The sequence below is a fragment of the Muntiacus reevesi genome, chromosome 3 (assembly GCF_963930625.1).
Source record: "Muntiacus reevesi chromosome 3, mMunRee1.1, whole genome shotgun sequence".
Lineage (NCBI taxonomy): Eukaryota > Metazoa > Chordata > Mammalia > Artiodactyla > Cervidae > Muntiacus > Muntiacus reevesi.
Window position 1 is genome coordinate 75,183,439 of NC_089251.1, and position 14,886 is coordinate 75,198,324.

Genomic DNA, 14,886 nt, shown 5'->3' on the forward strand with positions numbered 1-14,886 from the left:
GTCGGACACAACGGAAGTGACCGAGCACGGGGCGACTCACACACAGGGTGAGTTAGTATGGTTCTTTGGCTTCCACTGTTGGAAATGATATGCAGAGGCCCTGAAGGTGTCCTAGTCACCTTCCTGCAGGGGCCAGGAGCAGAGCCTCCAGCTCAGGCTTCCCTGGATGCGGGGGCTCACACTGCTGATTCAGGGGCTCTGGACGAGCAGCATCAGGCCATCTCTTCTGAGGTGTCTCTCTGTCCCCGGAGCTTCAGTCTCTGCCCAGCCCCCCTGACTCAGGACCCAGTTCACCTGGAGTTGAAACCTGCTCTGGGCTCTCCACCACGCCCTCCCTGGGATCCTAGTGGTGCTCCCAGGAAGGTTCCCATACCTGCTTCACCTGCAGGCCTCTCTGATCCTGGCTCCATGGCAGCCTGGGTCTCTATGGATTCATCAGCGTTCCAGGTCATGATGAACTTTGGCCTCTGGACCTCTGATAGCCCTCGTTCTAGATCTCCCATCGCCCACTTCATTGCCTTCCCTGCTCTGTTGATTTGGCCTGTTCTCTGGGAAGGGGAGCACGGGGGTACAGTGTGGTCCAATTGCATGGCCAGGAGAGACCTGTCTGTGGATCCCCTGTCCTGAGGTTGCTAACAAATCCATTTAGAGACCAAGGCATTATAATCAGCAGGTCTTTGTTGAGCATTTACCATGTGGCTGGCCCTGTGGAGGGTAATGTTTCCAAAATATTATCTCCTGCTCTCAAAGAACTGAGTCCAGTCCAGTGATTCTCAGCATCTCAACATGGTGGTGATGTCCACAGGGAATACACATACCCACTGGTTGTGTGCAATTCCCCAGGCCCAAGAGCCTTGCTTTAGCCCCAAGGGTAAGCAAGCACAGAGCCTTGGTAAGAAACTCTTCTTCTTTCTGAAGGTATTTATTTATCTACCTAATTTTAGCTGCATCAGGCCTTTGTTGCTGCATGTGAGCTTTCTTTAGTTGCACCAAGTGAGGGCTACGCTTTAGTTGCGATACACGTGTTTCTCATTGTGGTGGCTTCTCTTATGGTGACGCGCAGGCTCAGTAGTTGTGGCACACGGGCTTAGCTGCCCTGCGACATGTGGAATCTTCCCGGACCAGTGATCGAGTCTGTGTCCCCTGCATTGGCAGGTGGACTCTTTGCCACTGGACCACCAGTGGTAAAGTCCTGGTAAGAAATTCTGAAGCATTATGACACTTGCACAAGCCAAGTCCTGTGTAAGTTCTGGTGATCAGAAAGTTTCCATATATCAGGCACCTTTTCAGGGTATGCACCAATTATTACTCATCCTCAGCTGCCCCAGAGCTCTTCAGAAATTTGTTCAGAGTCTTGCTGTGCTTAGAAGGCGGACAGCCCTTTTGAATGAAGCTGTGAGCTCAAGCCTGCCTTACCCACTGTGTGCACAGCACCCCCAGGAGTATTCCCATGGAGCCAGTGGGGGCTCCACGAGGAGAGAGGGGTGTCCTGAGTGCTTCTAAGGCCAGGGTGGGTGCCTAGGCTTGGGAGATGTTTGACTATTTTCTCACTTTCCTTCCCTTGCTCCTGGAAATGGAGCTAAAGTGAAACCCTCCTGAGTTCAGAGCCCTCTCTCATACACCAGAGCTTTATGAGACCCTGGCAGTAGTGAAGGAGGATGGCCCCTAGGAACTCCAAGGGCAGTACTGGTTGATCGCAAACATCATGGCAACTATAGGGATAGGCCTTCCTGGGGAGCCTAAAGACTCATCCCCTCACAGCACAGAGGAAAAGTGAGTGAGGATGGTGAATAAACTGTCTCTTATGTCTCAGCTGGGGTTGCTGGTGGCTCCACCATCTTATGGGACAGTCAGAGTGAGAGAAAGTCACTCAGTCATGTCCAACTCTTGGTGACCCCATGGACTGTACAGTCCATGGAATTCTCCAGGCCAGAATACTGGAGTGGGTAGCAGTTCCCTTCTCAAGGGGATCTTCTCAACCCAGAGATAGAACCCAGGTCTCCCACATTGCAGGCGGATTCTTTACCAGCTGAGCCACCAGGGAAGCCCAACTTTCACCCACTTTGGCTGTGTGGCCTGGGGAATTGCACACAACCAGAGGAACCCCTGCCAAATACCAGCAAAGTTTGGAGCATGGCCTTCAGGTTTCCTAATGGGGCAGTAGCCATGCTGTGAAGTCTTCTAAGGGCCTGGGTCAAACTAACATTGAGGTAGGGATGAGTCCTCAAAATTACATCTAGAGCCAGGGGCTCTAGACTTGAGTATGGAGACCTTGTTCATTGGAAGGACTGATGCTGAAGCTGAAACTCCAATACTTTGACCACCTCATGCGAAGAGTTGACTCATTGGAAAATACCCTGATACTGGGAGGGACTGGGGGCAGGAGGAGAAGGGGACGACAGAGGATGAGATGGCTGGATGGCATCACCGACTCGATGGACATGAGTTTGAGTAAACTCCGGGAGTTGGTGATGGACAGGGAGGCCTGGCGTGCTGCGATTCATGGGGTCGCAAAGAGTTGGACACGACTGAGCGACTGAACTGAACTGAAGGCTCAACCTCTGTGACCTTTGGTGAGCCTAGTTATTTCAGACTAGAAGACATTACGGGGGCCAAGAGAGGAGTTGGAGACAGGTGTGACTTAGAGTAGCACTGCTCCCAGGGGCATTTAGGACTTAGGCCCTGAAATGCTAGACAAGAGATCTGATGCTCCTTAAAGAATGTCAGAGAATCCAAGGCCTGATTTCAGGACTAGGGCAGCTTCAGCAAGTTGCTCTCAGCAATGGCCAGTGGACACCCAGGGAGCCCCTGTGGGCCAGAACCTAGTCTCTCGCCTATTCCAGATGTGCTCTTTGGTTGATACTCTGGGGCTGTCCTTTTGTGGGTTAGACTCCCATAGCCTCCTGGAAATTCAAGAGAGTCGGGAAACCAGGAGTGGCCTTGTGGTAAAGAATGTCAAGAGGCCAGGTATAGCTGCAGAAGGAGGGTTCCTCCTCCCCTTCCAACCAGCCCTCACTCAGTGCCTCGCTGTTGACCAGCACTGAGGTCTCTGACTTGGTGAGCAGCCTTGGAAAGCCGGAGGGCAGCCAGATTACGCCCTGGCCTACTGGCTGGGTGGACACAAGGGACCAAATCTTTGGCACATGTGGGCTCTTTCTAGGAGCTTTGTGTGCATAGAGAGCATGATGTCATGTTCATTCTGAGGTCTTTTGTCCTCCCTGCTGGGAGCTCACCACTGCTCAGAGGCCCATCTGCCTTCCCTGCTCTTGTTGGGGTCACTCGCAGCCATCCTTGTCAGTGCAAGAGCTGATGGGGATTAGGGAGTTTTTAATCAGCACCTATTTTTGCAGAAATTCCTGGTTGGAGGCTTCTTTCTGGAGCCCCGGGTTAAAAGACCTCATTCTGCTTGGGTCTAAGCAAACCGATTGATTCATTTGTAGAGAGAATTTTATCAAGGAGAAATCCATGGGCAGGCAGTGCATGGAGGGGTGTGTGTGTGTGTATGTATTGCAGGGAGAAGGCATTACCCTTCAAGGTAGCTTTTACTTGGCCTATTTTTATTTTTAATGGACATTTCATAAATGCTAGGAGTAGAGATCCAAGCTCCAAGAGATCCAAGCACCAAGCTCACAAAATACATCTCCTTTCAAGACTTTCCATGTGTGTCTGTTAACTCAAGTTAACAGTTAATTCAATTCTGACACCATCTACCTAAAAATAGAGTTAGATCCCACAGGTTAAGGGCTTAGTCCTACAAGACTGTCTCCAACTCCCCCTGCCCCTCAGCACATAACCACTTCAGAGACGATTGCAAGTCTAGATTGTCACCTGTGCTTCTGATCACCTGGCTATAGATTGGAGCCTGTGACTTCCTCGCTGCTAGTGAGGCTTAGAGAACTCAGAGGAACATTTTACTTACTAGATTGCTGGTTGATTATAAAGCAATATAACTCAGGAACATCCAGATGGAAGAGATAAATAGGGCAAGGTATATGGGAAGGGGTGCAGAACTTCCAGGCGCTCTCCAGGTGAGCCACTTTCCCTGAATCTCCTCTGTATGTTCACCAACCTGGAGCTATCTAAATCCATTCTTTTAGGTTTTTGTGGAGGCTGCTTTACAGAAGCATAGATGATTAAATCATTGGCCATTGTTGATTGAACTCAATCTCCAGCTCCTCCCCTCTTCCATCCCAGGAGGTCAGGGGTGAAACTGAAAGTTGAACCCTCAATCACAAGGTTAGTTGCTCTGTCAATAAGCATCCCCATCCTTAGTTTACCTAAGAGCTTTACAAAAGCTACCTCATTAATGGAACAAAAGATACCTCCTTAGCTCTCACCTCTTAGGAAATTCCAGGGTTTTCCAAGCTCTGTACCAGGAAGAGACAAGACCAGATACACAGGCAGACCTTGTGCTATTGCTCTTCACTGTATTATGCTTCACAAATGTTGCCCTTTTTATTATGCAAATTGAAACTTCTTTTGTCAAACCCGCACCAAGCAAGTCTGTAGTTTTCCAACAGCATTTTGTTCATTTAATGTCACTGTATTGTATTTTGGTAATTCTCACAATATTTCAGTGTCTTTCATTATTATTAAAATATCACAGTGATCTGTGATCAGTGATCATTGATGTTACTATCATAATTATTTTGGGGAACCATGAACTGCTCCCATATAAGACAATGAACTTAATAAATGTGTTCTGTCTGCTCCTCCATGTCTCTCTCAATCTCCTTGGCCTCCCTTTTCCCTGAGACCCAAAGTCATCTAAGTATTCAAGTGAAAGGAAGAGTTTGCACATCTCTCACTGTAAATCAGAAGCTAGATATGATTCAGGTTAGTGAGAAAGGTGTGTCAAAAGCCAAGATAGGTCAACAGTCAGGCCTCTTGAACCAAACAGCCAAGTTGTGAATGAGGTTTTTGAAAGAAATGAAAAGTACTCCTTCAGTAAACACACAAATGATAAGAAAGCAAAACAGCCTTACTGCTGATATGGAGAATGTTTTAGTGTTTTGGATAGAAGGTCAAACCATCCTCAACATCCCCTTACTGCTGCTGCTAAGTCGCATCAGTCGTGTCTGCCTCTGTGCGACCCCATAGATGGCAGCCTACCAGGCTCCCTGTCCCTGGAATTCTCCAGGCAAGAACACTGGAGTGGGTTGCCATTTCCTTCTCCAATTCATGAAAGTGAAAAGTGAAAATGAAGTCGCTCAGTCATGTCTGACTCTTCACGACCCTGTGGACAATAGTCCACCAGGCTCATCTGTCCATGGGATTTTCCAGGCAAGAGTACTGGAGTGGGTCGCAACTACCTTCTCCACAACATCCCCATAAGCCAAAACCTAATCCAGAGCAAGGCCCTAGCTTCAATTCTATGAAGACAGAGAGGCAAGGAGGCTACAGAAGAAAATTTTGAAGCTAACAGGGGTTGGTTCATGAGGTTGAAGGAAAAAAGAAATCTCTATAACATGAAAGTGCATGGTAAGGCAGCAAGTGCTAATGTAGAAGCTGCAGCAAGTTATCCAGAAGATCTAGCTGAGATAATTAATCAAAGGAGCTACACTAAACAACAGATATTCCATGTAGAGGAGTCAGCCTTATGCTGGAAGAATACGCCAAATAGGACTTTCTTAGCTAGTAAGGAGAAACCAAAGCCTGACTTCAAAGGACAGACTGTTGTAAAAAGTGAATGCAGCTGGTATTGAAGTCAATGCTCATTTACCATTCAAAAAGTCCTGGAGCCCTTAAGAAGTATGCTAAATCTACTCTGCCTGTGCTTTACAAATGGAAGAGCAATGCCTGGGAGACAGCACATGTATTTACAACATGGTTTTCTGAATATTTTAAGCCCACTATTGAGACCTACTCTTAGGGGGAAAAAAGATTTCTTTCAAAATCTGACTGCTCTTTGACAATGCACCTGGTCACGCAACAGCTCTGATGAAAATATACAATAAGATTGATGGTGTTTTCATGCCTGCTAATACAACATCCATTCTGCAACCCATGGATTAAGGAGTAACTCTGACTTGCAAGTTTTATCATTTAAGAAATACATTTCATAAGGGTATGGATAGTGATTATTCTGATGGATATGCACAAGGTAAATTGAAACCTTCTGAAAAGATTCAGCATTTTTGATCCCATAAAGAACACTTGTGACTCGTGGGAAGAAGTCAAAATATCAACATTAACAAGAGTTTGGAAGAAGTTGATTCCAACCCTCATGGATGACTTTGAGGGGTCTAAGACTTCAGTGACAGAAGTGACTGGATATGCAATGGAAATGGCAAGAGAACTGAAACTAGAAGTGGAGCCTGAAGATGTAACTGAGTTGGTGCAATCTCATGATAAGACTTTAGTGATAAGTTGCATCTTATGGATGAGGAAAGAAAGTGATTTCTTGAGATGGCATCTACCCCTGCTGAAGATGTTGTGTAACATTGTTGAGATGACAGTAAGGATTTAGGTTACGTTGTAAATTTAGTTGATAAAGCAACAGCAGGGTTTGAAAGTATTTATTCCACTTTTGAAAGAAGTTCTACTGTGGATAAAATGCTACCAAACAGCATTGCCTGATGCAGAGAAATCATTTGATGATTTCTCTGTAGGAAGGAAGAATCGATTGATACAGCAAACTTCATTGTTGGTGGCTCAGATGGTATAGAAATTGCCTGTAATGCAAGAGATCTGGGTTTGATCCCTGGGTCAGGAAGGTCCCTTGGAGAAGGGAGTGGCAATCCACTCCAGTATTCTTGTCTTTAGAATTCCATGGTCAGAGGAGCCTGGCGAGCTATTGTCCATGGGGTTACAAAGAGTTGGAGTCGACAGCGACTTTCACTTTCAGTTGTTCTAGTTTGCCAAAGCCTTCCTAGTCTTCGACAAAATACCCAGATCAGTCAACACTGAGGTGAGAGCCTCCACCAACGAAAAGGTTACAGCTCAGTGAAGGTTCAGATGATGCTTACCAGTTTTTGGCAATCAAGTATTTTTTATCTGAAGTTTGTACATATTTTTAGACATAACGCTATTGCACCAACTACAATATAGTGTAAATATGAGTTTTATATGTACTAGGGAACCAAAAAAGTTGACTCGCTTTATTGTGATATTCCAGGGATTGCCTGGTGGCTCAGACAGTAAAGAATCTGCCTGCAATTCAAGAGACCTGGATTTGATCCATGGGTTGTGAAGATCCCCTGAAGGAGGGAATGACAACCCAATCCAGTATTCTGGCCTGGAGAATTCCATGGACAGAGGAGCCTAGAGGGCTACAGTCCATGGGGTCGCAAAGAGTCTAACATAACTGAGCGACTAACACATATACATTGTGATATTCCATTTATTGTGGTGGTCTGGAACTGATCGCACAATATCTCTGAGGTATACTTGTATGTTTCCTAACCTCCAATCAACCAACCAGCAAGTCTTTATTGGACATTACCATTGGCTAGGCTCTGTGCTGGCGGGCTACAGTCCATGGTTTCCCAAAGAGTCGGACATGACTGAGTGACACACTTTTTCAGGCTCTGTGCTAGAGCTTTAAGAGAACATAGTTTCAGGCTTCAAAGAAGTTTATGATTCACAGGGAGTATGGGTAGAGGAAAGGTCAAAAGGAGTGCAGAACTCATTTATGAAACAAAAAGAAATCACAAGACACAATTGCCACATAGTATAAATAGGCTGTCAGTGGAAATCAGGAGGAAGAGCAATGTAGGAGATAACAGAGACTTAATGAAGGAAGTGAGACTTCTCCTTGGCTTTAGAAAAGAAAAGAATTATTAACCAACAAGAATATTTTGATTATCTAGCATGAAGATGGGAGAAGGCAATGGCACCCCACTCCAGTACTCTTGCCTGGAAAATCCCATGGACAGAGGAGGCTGGTAGGCTGCAGTCCTTGGGGTCGCTAAGAGTCAGACACGACTGAGCAACTTCACTTTCACTTTTCACTTTCATGCATTGGAGAAGGAAATGGCAACCCACTCCAGTGCTCTTGCCTGGAGAATCCCAGGGACAGGGGAGCCTGGTGGGCTGCCATCTATGGGGTCGCACAGAGTCAGACACGACTGAAGCAACTTAGCAGCAGCAGCAGCGTGAAGATGATGTGACTACAGCTTAAGTAAAGACCTTAAGGCAGAAATAGCCGATGACACAAGATGTGTGTATGAAACAAGAAACACAAGCAAGACAAACAGGACTCTGTGTGTACATACACATGTGTCTGCATTATGCACTTTGTACATTAATTTACTCATTTCTCAACCCTATGTTCACATCACTGTTGAGGGACTGCCTTGTGGCAGGTGTTTTGTCCTGTGGCTGATAAGGCAGGAATTGGGCAAGAGGCGTGTGTGGTAGGCCGTGTCGATAGAGGCTGGCTTTGAGTTGCATCCTGGACTGCATGTGTTTGAATTAGTTGGAGGAGAGGAGATTTAAATAGTTATTGGTTCGGACAAATTAAAGGACCAAATGTGGAAAAAATGGATAAAGAAATTAAAACCCATAAGACTAAGGTTTTGAGGGAAGCCACACTCTGGGTCCTACTTGCGTGGCTTGTTCACAAGTCTGTTCCTTTCCCTGGTTAGACCCCCTCTGAAGGTCAGTAATGTCCAATAGAAATATAACGTGAGCCATATGTGTATCTTAACACTTTCTACTAGGCACATTAACAAAAGTAAAAAGAAATGAAGTTAATTTTAATAACATTTAATCCATCATATCTAAAATATTTCCTTTTCAATGTGTATTCAATTTTAATGAGTTATTTTTCATTCTTTTTTCTGCACTAAATCATTTAAATCCAGTGTGTATTTTACACTTACAGCATGGCTTCATTTAGACTGGCTACTTTCGAGTGCTCAATAGCCACACTTGGTTTAATGGACAGTGCATGGCTATGTATCTCCTTAGACACCTTCCTCCCCTTATGTACACACACAGACGCACACACCTGTGCACTGGTGCCCAAGATATAGATGTTAAATGGATTGGTGTTTATTTAGCAGTCTGGAAAGTCAAAATATCAGGGAAGCAAGTTGGTTGAATGCGATTAAAGAGACTTTGTAGGCACATGACAGGCATGAGGATAGGAGATGATGACAGAGGCAAGCTCAGTTTTTTAAAGACCTTCAAAGAACGTGCCTATGAATTTAAGCAGTGAGAGTAACATTTAAAATCCTTTTCTAACATGTCCTTTCCCTTTTGATATTATCTCTGAACCAAGCTTACCAATCCATGAATCTACAAGTCTACTGAGCACTCTCTAGATGTTGTGAGAGATAAAAGAAGCACCTTGGGAGATAAGACACAGCCCTTGAGAAAACAGCAGCAGCAAAACCACTCATGCAAAGGGCCCCCAAGTGGTGCTTGGCAATTACCAAGTTGCCTCTAAGACAAGGGAGGTTGGGGAAGACCTTGGAGCTTTGCAATTCTTAGGTGCTGAACTCTATGGAAGAGAGATCAGGGGCGAAGAAGCCAGGAATGCTTGGTGATGCCTGGGTTCTGTCTCTTCATTGCTGTGTGAGGCCAGTCAGGGCACTAATTTGCCCAAGTCTTCCCTGATGTGGGAGAATGGGTATGTGACATTTGTCCTGCCTGCTTTCTGGGGTGTTTGTGAGTATCTAAAGAGATTGGCCATGAAGCATCCCAGAGAGCTGAGGAGGTACTATTAGTATTGCGGCTGCAAAAGCTTGGCTCAGAGTGACCTTGGAGGGCACTTTCTGGAAGAGCCAACCAGTGTCACATATCCTCAAAGACTAAAGTTTTCTTGAATCTCTGCTCTCACTTCCTGGAAAGTTTATCAGTCCCTTCTCTGCCTATGATGTCTTCTCGTCCTCTCAGAACTTGGTCAGACCCCATTGCTCTAAGAAGCCTAGCTGAGGCGCCTTTTTTTAAAAAAGTAATTTTCTTTCTTTTTAAAATATTACTTCTTGAGCGCGCGGAAGCGCATGGTAGGGCGCGGCCGACGCCGGGACGCTGCTCATCCAGGGACTAGGCCGGGAGCCCGTGGCCTTCGCACTGCTGCGCCCCGTCGGCGCGCACGTGCTGTACCCGGACGTCATGCGGCTGTTGAGCGAGGACGAGGACAACCGGAGCGAGAGCGACGCCTTCGATCAGTCGTTCGGCTGCTGCGAGGGCCTGGAGGCAGCACGGCGCGGCCCGGGCCCCGGGGGCGGGCGGCGGGCAGCGCGGCCCGAAGGTGGTGGTGCGACAGCGGCAGGCGGCCAACGCGCGGGGCGGGACCGCACGCGGAGCGTGACCACGGCCTTCACTGCGCTGCGTACGCTCATCCCCACCGAGCCGGTGGACCACAAGCTGTCCAAGATCGAGACGCTGCGCCTGGAGTCCAGCTACATCGCACATCTGGCTAACGTGCTGCTGCTGGGCGACGCGGCCAACAGGCAGCCGTGCTTCCGAGCTGCCGGCAGTGCCAAGGGCGCGGTCTCCGCCGCCCCCGACGGTGGCCGCCAGCCACGCTCCATCTGCACCTTCTGCCTCAGCAACCAGTGCAAGGAGGGAAGCCGTCGTGACCTGGGGGGCAGCTGCTTGAAGGTGAGGAGGGTAGCCCCACTTCGAGTGCCACGGAGATGAGCCTGGATCCCTGTGTCATTTGCTCCAAGCAGGACCCTGAGAAGAAGGCCGGAGGCCAGCCACTGGGTGAACAGGGGAGAAGACCCCAGGAGCCAAACCTGGGTCCCTTCTTTGTGGAGGGACCAGAGGACAATGACCTGGGCCCATGACCCTCAGAGCGGGCCCCCTGGGACATCTCCGCCCCACCCTGGAGATCTGTCAGGACCCGTCCAGCCGGCCCCAGCCCTGGCTGGTCAGAGACAAGGCAGATCTTTTGGAAAAACATAGACTGTTGGTGACAGAGGATGTGTGCGTGTCTATGGCTGAGTTTGGGTGTATGTGTGTGAGAGAGAATTGATGGGTTTAAAATAAAAGGTATTTTTAAGTAAAAGATGTTCCCAGCTGCAGAAGGTAGGGGCCTAGGGACATCAGAGATCAGAGGTGGCCCTTCTCCTGGACCTTGGAAGAGACACAGCTGTCACAGGTGTTGCCCTGTGCCCTGGAGGGAGTGGGGTTGAAGGACATAGGGGTCTCCCTCTCCAGAAATCGAGATAACTAGTTTTTCATCACTGTCTTCTTGAACAACTGTTGGGTATCTGGTGTGGTTGGTAAAAGAAAAATCTTAATTTTATTTAAAAATAAAATATTACTTATTAATTTATAGTTGTGCTGGGTCGTCATGGCTGCGAGGGCTTTCTCTAGTTCTCATTGCAGTGGCTTCTCTTGTTGCGGAGCACGGGCTCTAGGCTGCCGGCTCAGTAGCTGTGGCCCACAGGCTCAGTTGCCTCACAGCATGTGGGATCTTCCCGGACCAGGAATCAAATCTGTGTTGCCTGCATTGGCAGGAATATTCTTAACCACTGGACCACCAGGGAAGTCCAAACCTGAGGCTCTTTAATTTCTAGTCCCCCAAAGGATGGTGCCCATGTCCTTCTGCCTCACAGTCCTGCTAACCATTTGTGTGAATCTTCTCTGTTGGACCAGGACTGATTAAGAGGTGGCAGCTTTATTTTAGTCACCTCTGAATCCCAGGACATGCTGCAGGTACACATATGTGGATCTGAGCTGGCTTGTAACGACCTGTTTGTCCCTGGAGGCTCTGAGGGCAGAAGAGGTTCTAGAGTCTCATGGCCTGAAGAGGCTCTGCCCTTCTGAGATCTTTTACTCTCCACTGAATAAGGATTTGGAGGCTGTTTCTGATTTGGAAATTGCAGTCAGAGTGTATTTGGTGCCGTTTTCCAAAGTCAACATTCCCAAGCAGAACTGGGGTGGAGAGGAAACAGTGCCCCTGGACCTTGGAAGAAAAGATCAGTGTGGTTCCATTATTTAATTAGACTGAAGAATGCTCGCAGGCGTGTCCTGAACAAGAGGTGGTAGAGGCATGGGGAATGGGATGCTCCATATTATTAGACAGTCTTCCGGGCCTAGAGAGGGAGCCTGGGGTGGGAGGGAGAGCATGGGGGTGAAAGGTCAAAGTGCTGGCCTCAAAGATGCCATTAATTGTGCCTCTTTAGTCATTCAGAACCTGTTTTTTTATCTGCCAAATGTGGATACATAGTCATTTCCCAGAATTATCATGTGACTCAATTTTAGGCAATCTTTATAAAAAAAAGATTTGAAAAGCTCTGAAAACCTCACTGTAGTCTAATAAAAAGTACACTGGGTTGTTCATGGGCTGTGCATCTTGCTTAGGTCTCCACCCTCTCTGGAGCTCAGATTCTTCATTTGAAAAAAAAACAAGGTGTTGGGTTGAATTGTCCTGAAGGTCACTTAGAGTTTGAAACATTTATGCTTGCTCTTCTGGTCAGCAGAGGTGACAAAGGGAGACACATGATCAGCTTACATTTATTCAGGACACATTGTGTATGCGAAGTCGCTTCAGTCATGTCTGACCCTTTGCAACCCTTAGCCTGCCAAGCTCCTCTGTCCAAGAGATTCTCCACGCAAAAATACTGGAGTCGGTTGCCATGCCCTTCTCCAGGGGATCTTCCTGACCCAGGATTGAATGCAGGTCTCTTATGTTTCGTGTACTGACAGGCAGGTTCTTTACCACTAGTGCCCCCTGGGAAGCCAACCAAGACACATTGGTTGGCCAGTATTTGTATACTAATAAGCTACTGCCACTTTATTTAGTTCAATGTATAAAAACAGTACCATTTCATCATGTATTTAATATAAAACATACCAATGAAATATTTTAAAATTATTTTTGTATTAAAATACACACACACACCCCTCCTCCCCCTGCACAATCCCTAGCATGTACTATATACTAGCAACCTGTGTAAAACAGCCTGTCATCAGTTACATTTCAAATGCTCAGTAGGCACATGTGCCTAGTGGCTACTATATTGGACTGTGCAGGTCTAGATTGTAAGCTGCTTAAAGGAAGGGATTGCATTTTGTAGTACTTTTACTACTTGGAAATTGCTTTAGAGTTTGTAGACCTTCTCTCATATGTCACCTCCTTTGATCCTTACTGTTGTCTGGTGAAGCTGATACAGTTATTAGCATTAATAACTAATAAGCACTTTATAGATGAGGAAACTGAGGCTTTGGAGAGATCAAGTGGTTGCTCAAGGCCATAGCATAAGTAGTTCCGGAGCTAGGATTCAAACCCAGATATGAGGCTGCAAAGAGCTGGACATGACTGAAGAGATTAAGCACAATAGCATTCCAGTTCTGAGTGCAGAGGGAGGGCTACCTGGGCAGCTACCTTCACTTATTGGTCCATTCACTTGTCACTCATGAGTTAATTACTCTGGGTGAAGGCTCTGTGCCTGCTGCTGATGTTAACTAGGCATCACCCTTGCCCATCTTAAAAAGAGACAGAAATGGAGGTGGTTTCTCTCTCTCTCTGTTTCTTTTTTGGTTTGAGAGAAAGTTGAGGATTTTGGAGGATGACTCTAGCATTACTGACAGCATCTTTATCTTTTCATCTGTAAGCCTGCTTCAACATATCTGGTGAACCAGGGAGGGGTGCATTCCTGCATTTCAGACTGTGTTTCCCCCCAGTTATCTTCTGATTCCATGAGTCCCCTGCCCAGCTTCTCTTTCCCCCTCCATCTGTATCCCCCAGCTGAGCCTGGAGATGATTATCACACACTCTCCATTAGACCTGGCTTTAGCCAAACTAAACAGGGTTCTCTCTCCTGTATGGTGATCTTGGCTTATTGTTTTTAAGAAGAGACACCTTGTTTACTTTCCGGACAAGGATTCTCAATCTGGGAGACTTGGACCCTCTGCTGCCAGGAGAGATTGGTCTGTGCTGCTCTGGAGGGAGCCTGATCTCCTTGCCAAGCCCTTGGCCACACACTACTCATCAGAAGTGTTGGGTGATAGTTGTAGAAAATTAGTGAAAGGAGTCCCAGACAGGAAAGCAGGTAAGAGAGTTGCTGGAGGCAGAACTGGAGCCCATTATTGAACGCTGGTGGTCACTTGGAAACGCAAAGTGGAGGCAGCTTGGGGGCTGAGGAGTGAGCAAGAGGCAGAGGCTGAGACCCCTGAGCTAAAGCAGACAGTACCATAGACAGAGCCTTGGATAGGACCTGAGGCTCAAGAAGGAGGGGCCCTTCTGCTGCCAGGAACAAGGACCCATGTTCTGTGTACCCCTCACTCTTGGTATGCTGTATACAAGAAATCAGAGTCCTTAGGATGAAGGACTCTTAGAGATCAACTGTTGTGATCCCCCAACTGATGAGATCCCCCATCTCCCACACGGTGGGTTCAGTCATGCTCCCGGAGGGTGTCTCAGGGGGAGGTTTGTCCCTTGCAATATTTGGGACATACTAAACATTATTCATTGTTTATCTGAAATTCAAATTTAACTGGGTATCTCATATTTTTATTTGCTAAATTTGGCAACCTTATTGAGGAGGTGTGCCAGCAGAGGAATGGAGGGTTCAAGGGGCAGGGATTTCTATCATTTTAATAAGACCAATTCTGCTTTTAGCTAAGTGAAATAGACAGACAAAACAACTCCCCTCTCCGTGTTCTGTGAGCAAGGAAGATGCCTAGGTGTTTACTGGAAGAGATGTAGGCATAGTGCTATTCATGACCAGGGTTATTAACTCTCCCCAGATAAGTCAATCCTAAAGGAAATCAACCTTGAATATTCATTGGAAGGACTGATTTGAAGCTGAAGCTCCACTATTTTGGCCACCTGATGTGAAGAGCCAGGTCATTGGGAAAGACCCTGATCTGGGAAAGATTGAAGGCAAAAGGAGAAGAGGGCAGCAGAGGATGAAATGTTTAGACAGCAATACCAACTCACTGGACATGAGTCTGAGCAAACTCTGGGAGATAATGAAGGAC

At 46.9% G+C, this 14,886-nt stretch overlaps 1 pseudogene; it reads left to right on the forward strand.

The window, feature by feature from the left end:
* Positions 1 to 693: 693 nt before the first annotated feature.
* Positions 694 to 10,869, forward strand: LOC136162786 (transcription factor 15 pseudogene; annotated as a pseudogene).
* Positions 10,870 to 14,886: the final 4,017 nt, after the last annotated feature.